The 8733-nt window shown below is 39.4% G+C and overlaps 1 long non-coding RNA gene across 1 annotated transcript; it reads right to left on the reverse strand.

Annotated features, from left to right (window-relative positions):
* Positions 1-1274: 1274 nt before the first annotated feature.
* Positions 1275-5773, reverse strand: LOC118938536. The gene is made up of 2 exons (XR_005035755.1): positions 5354-5773; positions 1275-1313 (listed from the first exon to the last, which is right to left on the reverse strand). It is a non-coding gene; the product is annotated as an uncharacterized LOC118938536 (long non-coding RNA).
* Positions 5774-8733: the final 2960 nt, after the last annotated feature.

Genomic DNA, 8733 nt, shown 5'->3' on the forward strand with positions numbered 1-8733 from the left:
TTCTCCTATCACAGCCAGTAAACTCTGTAACTTTTTTAAAGTCACCATTGGTGAAAAACCCTGAGCGGTTTCCTTCCTCTCCGGCAACTGAGTTGGGAAGGACGCCTGTATCTTTGTAGTGACTGGGTGTATTGATACACTATCCAAAGTGTAATTAATAACTTCACCGTGTTGAAAGGGACTTTCAATGTTGGCTTTTTGAAATGCTTACCCATCTACCAATATGTGCTCTTCTTTGCAAGGCATTGGAAAACCTTCCTGGTCTTTGTGGTTGAATCTGTGTTTGAAATTCACTGCTCGACTGTGGTACCTTACAGATAACAGCATGTGTGGGGTGAGGTAGTCATTCAAAAATAGGCTTGCCATAACAAAGGGGTTGAACACTTATTGACTCAAGATATTTCATCTTTCATTTTGTGTGTAGTCCAGTGACCCCCCCCAAAACAATATGTCATACATTTTAAATTATGGTAACACACAGACACACCTGAGACTGGTAATACACACACCTGAGACTGGTAATACACACACCTGAGACTGGCAACACACACACCTGAGACTGGCAACACACACACCTGAGACTGGCAACACACACACCTGAGACTGGCAACACACACACCTCACACACCTGAGACTGGTAACACACACAACTGAGAGTGGTAACACACACCTGAGACTGGTAATACACACACCTGAGACTGGCAACACACACACCTGAGACTGGTAACACACACACCTGAGACTGGTAATACACACACCTGAGACTGGCAACACACACACCTGAGACTGGCAACACACACACCTGAGACTGGCAACACACACCTGAGACTGGCAACACACACACCTGAGACTGGTAACACACACACCTGAGACTGGTAACACACACACCTGAGACTGGCAACACACACACCTGAGACTGGTAACACACACACCTGAGACTGGCAACAGTCACACTTGAGACTGGCAACAGACACACCTGAGACTGGTAACACACACAACTGAAACTGGTAACACACACAGCTGAGACTGGTAACACACACACTTCACACACCTGAGACTGGTAACACACACAACTGAAACTTATAACACATACAGCTGAAACTGGTAACACACACAGCTGAAACTGGTAACACACACAGCTGAAACTGGTAACACACACAGCTGAAACTGGTAACACACACAGCTGATACCTGCAACACACCTGTGAGAGGCTGACGATGCTGTTGTCTTCATTGTGGGCTTCATCCACCACCAGTCTATTGGGTCTGTGTTTCTGCTTCAGGATAGCAGTGGAGAAATCCTCCCCCTTAGGACTACCAACACACATACAGTTACACACACACACACACACACACACACACACACACACACACACACACCACACACACACACACACACACACAACACACACACACCACACCACACACACACAGAGAGAGAATCACACACACACACACACAGAGAATCACACACACACAGAATCACACACACACACACACACACAGAGAATCACACACACACACACACACACACACACACAGAATCACACACACACACACACACTTGCCCCACATAGCTCCTGTTTCTCCATGTGACGATGATCTGAATTTAGCCCAGTCTACAGCTCTGTTTACAAAGAGTAGAGGACAGACCTGTCCTGGCCTCATCTCAGCCCTTATTGCTTCATGGATATAATAAGACCAAGTGCAGAATGGAAACGTGGGTCATAGTCATTAGTTGCTTAAGTTAGCAAAACATTTTGAAATGAAAAACAAATGTGAGTGTTTCTTATTGGTCAAGTTCAGGTAGTGCCAGTCCGTTTGATACCTAATGAATGTTACCCTGGTGATTTAGTTAAGCTAGTTATACCACTGTTATAGTACTCTGTTACCCTGGTGATTTAGTTAAGCTAGTTATAACACAGTTGTAGTACTCTGTTACCCTGGTGATTTAGTTAAGCTAGTTATAACACTGTTATACTCTGTTACCCTGGTGATTTAGTTAAGCTAGTTATAACACTGTTATACTCTGTTACCCTGGTGATTTAGTTAAGCTAGTTATAACACTGTTATAGTACTCTGTTACCCTGGTTATTTAGTTAAGCTAGTTATAACACTGTTATACTCTGTTACCCTGGTGATTTAGTTAAGCTAGTTATAACACTGTTATAGTACTCTGTTACCCTGGTGATTTAGTTAAGCTAGTTATAACACTGTTATAGTACTCTGTTACCCTGGTGATTTAGTTAAGCTAGTTATAACACTGTTATAGTACTCTGTTACCCTGGTGATTTAGTTAAGCTAGTTATAACACTGTTGTAGTACTCTGTTACCCTGGTGATTTAGTTAAGCTAGTTATAACACTGTTATAGTACTCTGTTACCCTGGTGATTTAGTTAAGCTAGTTATAACACTGTTATAGTACTCTGTTACCCTGGTGATTTAGTTAAACTAGTTATAACACTGTTATAGTACTCTGTTACCCTGGTGATTTAGTTAAGCTAGTTATACCACTGTTATAGTACTCTGTTACCCTGGTGATTTAGTTAAGCTAGTTATAACACTGTTATAGTACTCTGTTACCCTGGTGATTTAGTTAAGCTAGCTATAACACAGTTATAGTACTCTGTTACCCTGGTGATTTAGTTAAGCTAGTTATAACACTGTTATAGTACTCTGTTACCCTGGTGATTTAGTTAAGCTAGTTATAACACTGTTATAGTACTCTGTTACCCTGGTGATTTAGTTAAGCTAGTTATACCACTGTTATAGTACTCTGTTACCCTGGTGATTTAGTTAAGCTAGTTATAACACTGTTATAGTACTCTGTTACCCTGGTGATTTAGTTAAGCTAGTTATAACACTGTTATAGTACTCTGTTACCCTGGTGATTTAGTTAAGCTAGTTATACCACTGTTATACTCTGTTACCCTGGTGATTTAGTTAAGCTAGTTATAACACTGTTATAGTACTCTGTTACCCTGGTGATTTAGTTAAGCTAGTTATAACACTGTTATACTCTGTTACCCTGGTGATTTAGTTAAGCTAGTTATAACACTGTTATAGTACTCTGTTACCCTGGTGATTTAGTTAAGCTAGTTATACCACAGTTGTAGTACTCTGTTACCCTGGTGATTTAGTTAAACTAGTTATAACACTGTTATAGTACTCTGTTACCCTGGTGATTTAGTTAAGCTAGTTATAACACTGTTATAGTACTCTGTTACCCTGGTGATTTAGTTAAGCTAGTTATAACACTGTTATAGTACTCTGTTACCCTGGTGATTTAGTTAAGCTAGTTATACCACTGTTATAGTACTCTGTTACCCTGGTGATTTAGTTAAGCTAGTTATAACACTGTTATAGTACTCTGTTACCCTGGTGATTTAGTTAAGCTAGTTATAACACTGTTGTAGTACTCTGTTACCCTGGTGATTTAGTTAAGCTAGTTATAACACTGTTATAGTACTCTGTTACCCTGGTGATTTAGTTAAGCTAGTTATAACACTGTTATAGTACTCTGTTACCCTGGTGATTTAGTTAAGCTAGTTATAACACTGTTATAGTACTCTGTTACCCTGGTGATTTAGTTAAGCTAGTTATAACACAGTTATAGTCTGTTACCCTGGTTATTTAGTTAAGCTAGTTATAACACTGTTATACTCTGTTACCCTGGTTATTTAGTTAAGCTAGTTATAACACTGTTATACTGTTACCCTGGTGATTTAGTTAAGCTAGTTATAATACTGTTATAGTACTCTGTTACCCTGGTGATTTAGTTAAGCTAGTTATAACACTGTTATAGTACTCTGTTACCCTGGTGATTTAGTTAAGCTAGTTATAACACAGTTATAGTCTGTTACCCTGGTTATTTAGTTAAGCTAGTTATAACACAGTTATAGTCTGTTACCCTGGTTATTTAGTTAAGCTAGTTATAACACTGTTATAGTACTCTGTTACCCTGGTTATTTAGTTAAGCTAGTTATAACACTGTTATAGTACTCTGTTACCCTGGTGATTTAGTTAAGCTAGTTATACCACTGTTATAGTACTCTGTTACCCTGGTGATTTAGTTAAGCTAGTTATACCACTGTTATAGTACTCTGTTACCCTGGTGATTTAGTTAAGCTAGTTATACCACTGTTATAGTACTCTGTTACCCTGGTGATTTAGTTAAGCTAGTTATAACACTGTTTTAGTACTCTGTTACCCTGGTGATTTAGTTAAGCTAGTTATAACACTGTTATAGTACTCTGTTACCCTGGTGATTTAGTTAAGCTAGTTATACCACAGTTGTAGTACTCTGTTACCCTGGTGATTTAGTTAAGCTAGTTATACCACTGTTATAGTACTCTGTTACCCTGGTGATTTAGTTAAGCTAGTTATAACACTGTTATAGTACTCTGATTACCCTGGTGATTTAGTTAAGCTAGTTATACCACTGTTATAGTACTCTGTTACCCTGGTGATTTAGTTAAGCTAGTTATAACACTGTTATAGTACTCTGTTACCCTGGTTATTTAGTTAAGCTAGTTATACCACAGTTGTAGTACTCTGTTACCCTGGTGATTTAGTTAAGCTAGTTATAACACTGTTATACTCTGTTACCCTGGTGATTTAGTTAAGCTAGTTATAACACTGTTATAGTACTCTGTTACCCTGGTGATTTAGTTAAGCTAGTTATAACACTGTTATAGTACTCTGTTACCCTGGTGATTTAGTTAAACTAGTTATACCACTGTTATAGTACTCTGTTACCCTGGTGATTTAGTTAAGCTAGTTATAACACTGTTATAGTACTCTGTTACCCTGGTGATTTAGTTAAACTAGTTATAACACTGTTATAGTACTCTGTTACCCTGGTGATTTAGTTAAACTAGTTATAACACTGTTATAGTACTCTGTTACCCTGGTGATTTAGTTAAACTAGTTATAACACTGTTATAGTACTCTGTTACCCTGGTGATTTAGTTAAGCTAGTTATAACACTGTTATAGTACTCTGTTACCCTGGTGATTTAGTTAAGCTAGTTATAACACTGTTATAGTACTCTGTTACCCTGGTGATTTAGTTAAGCTAGTTATAACACTGTTATAGTACTCTGTTACCCTGGTGATTTAGTTAAGCTAGTTATAACACTGTTATAGTACTCTGTTACCCTGGTGATTTAGTTAAGCTAGTTATAACACTGTTATAGTACTCTGTTACCCTGGTGATTTAGTTAAGCTAGTTATAACACTGTTATAGTACTCTGTTACCCTGGTGATTTAGTTAAGCTAGTTATAACACTGTTATAGTACTCTGTTACCCTGGTGATTTAGTTAAGCTAGTTATAACACTGGTGTATTACTCACTCTGTTCCTCCAGGGGCAGGCATGGCTGGGTATGGAGAGTTCCTGTGTAACAAAACCCGCTCCTAGATCCTTTATGGGTCAGAGTACCCTGGTCTCTCCCTGGTTCTGGGTTGGATGTCTGGGTCAGAGTCCTGGGCCTAGTTAAAGAGCCCTGGGTCCTAGGTGTAGGATCCTGGATGTCTGGGTCTAGTCCTGGGTCTGGGTGTTGGGTTTGGGTCAGAGTCCTGGGCCTAGTTAAAGAGCCCTGGGTCCTAGGTGTTGGGTCCTGGATGTCTGGGTCCTAGTCCTGAGTCTTTAGTTCTGGTCTCTCCTGGATATCTCTGAGGTAGAGCTCAGTAGTTTGGTCTTCTCTCGCTGCAGACGGTGTTCTCTGTGGCTGGGGGTCAGGTCTGTCTAGGGAAAGTCCCTCTCTCTGCCTCCCTCCCCCTTGTTGAGCGTCTCTCCTCCCCTCCCTCCCTCTTGTTGAGCGTCTCTCCTCCCTCCCTCCCGTCCCACCTCGACCCCCACCCTTCACATACTCTGGAAAGTGGCCCAGCTGCTGAACAGATATCAGGCTATATGCCCCCCACCTCCTCTCCTCCAGGCCAGACACTCCCTGTTACTCCCTAACACCACACACACACACACACACACACACACCACACACACACACACACACACACACACACACACACACACACACAATGATACATACACCCACACACACACACACACACAACACACCACACACACACACACACCACACACCACACACACACACACACACACACACACACACACACACACACTACCATACTTATACATTTTCTAATATTGGTAATGAACAGTTTAGTACCATGTTCTGATATTGGTAATGGACAGGTTAGTACCATGTTCTGATATTGGTAATAGACAGGTTAGTACCATGTTCTGATATTGGTAATGGACAGTTTAGTACCATGTTCTGATATTGGTCATGGACAGGTTAGTACCATGTTCTGATATTGGTAATGGACAGGTTAGTACCATGTTCTGATATTGTTAATGGACAGGTTAGTACCATGTCTGAAATTGGTCATGGACAGGTTAGTACCATGTTCTGAATTTGGTAATAGACAGGTTAGTACCATTGTTCTGATATTGGTAATGGACAGCTAAGTACCCATGTTCTGATATTGGTAATGGAAAGTACCATGTTCTGATATTGGTAATGGACAGTTTAGTACCATGTTCTGATATTGGTAATGGACAGGTTAGTACCATGTTCTGATATTGGTAATGGACAGGTTTAGTACCATGTTCTGATATTGGTAATGGACAGGTTAGTACCATGTTTCTGATATTGGCAGTAGACAGTTTAGTACCATGTTCTGATATTGGTAATGGACAGGTTAGTACCATGTTCTGATATTGGTAATGGACAGGTTAGTACCATGTTCTGATATTGGTAATGGAACAGTTTAGTACCATGTTCTGATATTGGTAATGGACAGGTTTGTACCATGTTCTGATATTGGTAATGGACAGGTTAGTACCATGTTCTGATATTGGTAATGGACAAGTTTAGTACCATGTTCTGATATTGGTAATGGACAGGTTAGTACCATGTTCTGATATTGGTAATGGACAGGTTAGTACCATGTTCTGATATTGGTAATGGACAGGTTAGTACCATGTTCTGATCTTGGTAATGGACAGGTTAGTACCATGTTCTGATATTGGTAATGGACAGGTTAGTACCATGTTCTGATATTGGTAATGGACAGGTTAGTACCATGTTCTGATATTGGTAATGGACAGTTTAGTACCAGTTCTGATATTGGTAATGGACAGGTTAGTACCATGTTCTGATATTGGTAATGGACAGGTTAGTACCATGTTCTGATATTGGTAATGGACAGTTTAGTACCATGTTCTGTATTCGGTTAATGGACAGGTTAGTACCATGTTCTGATATTGGTAATGGACAGTTTAGTACCATGTTCTGATATTGGTAATAGACAGGTTAGTACCATGTTCTGATCTTGGTAATGGACAGGTTAGTACCATGTTCTGATATTGTAATGGACAGTTTAGTACCATGTTCTGATATTGGTAATGGACAGGTTAGTACCATGTTCTGATATTGGTAATGGACAGGTTAGTACCATGTTCTGATATTGGTAATGGACAGGTTAGTACAATGTTCTGACATTGGTAATAGACAGGTTAGTACCATGTTCTGACATTGGTAATAGACAGGTTAGTACAATGTTCTGACATTGGTAGTAGACAGGTTAGTACCATGTTCTGATATTGGTAATGGACAGGTTAGTACCATGTTCTGACATTGGTAATAGACAGGTTAGTACAATGTTCTGACATTGGTAGTAGACAGGTTAGTACCATGTCTGACATTGGTAATAGACAGGTTAGTACCATGTTCTGATATTGGTAATGGACAGTTTAGTACATGTTCTGATATTGGTAATGGACAGGTTAGTACAATGTTCTGACATTGGTAATAGACAGGTTAGTACCATGTTCTGACATTGGTAATAGACAGTTTAGTACCATGTTCTGATATTGGTAATAGACAGGTTAGTACCATGTTCTGATATTGGTAATAGACAGGTAGTACCATGTTCTGATATTGGTAATGGACAGGTTAGTACATGTTCTGATATTGGTAATGGACAGGTTAGTACCATGTTCTGATATTGGTAATAGACAGGTTAGTACCATGTTCTGATATTGGTAATGGACAGTACCATGTTCTGATATTGGTAATGGACAGTACCATGTTCTGATATTGGTAATGGACAGGTTAGTACCATGTTCTGACTATTGGTAATGGACAGGTTAGTACCATGTTCTGATATTGGTAATGGACAGTTTAGTACCATGTTCTGATATTGGTAATAGACAGGTTAGTACCATGTTCTGATATTGGTAATAGACAGGTTTAGTACCATGTTCTGATATTGGTAATAGACAGGTTAGTACCATGTTCTGATATTGGTAATAGACAGGTTAGTACCATGTTCTGATATTGGTAATAGACAGGTTAGTACCATGTTCTGATTTGGTAGTAGACAGGTTAGTACCATGTTCTGATATTGGTAATGGACAGTACCATGTTCTGATATTGGTAATGGACAGTACCATGTTCTGATATTGGTAATGGACAGGTTAGTCACCATGTTCTGATATTGGTAATGGACAGGTTAGTACCATGTTCTGATATTGGTAATGGACAGTTTAGTACCATGTTCTGATATTGGTAATAGACAGGTTAGTACCATGTTCTGATATTGGTAATGGACAGTACCATGTTCTGATATTGGTAATGGACAGGTTAGTACCATGTTCTGATATTGGTAATAGACAGGTTAGTACCATGTTCTGATATTGGTAATAGA

Source organism: Oncorhynchus mykiss, chromosome 13 (assembly GCF_013265735.2).
Source record: "Oncorhynchus mykiss isolate Arlee chromosome 13, USDA_OmykA_1.1, whole genome shotgun sequence".
In the NCBI taxonomy this organism is placed as follows: domain Eukaryota; kingdom Metazoa; phylum Chordata; class Actinopteri; order Salmoniformes; family Salmonidae; genus Oncorhynchus; species Oncorhynchus mykiss.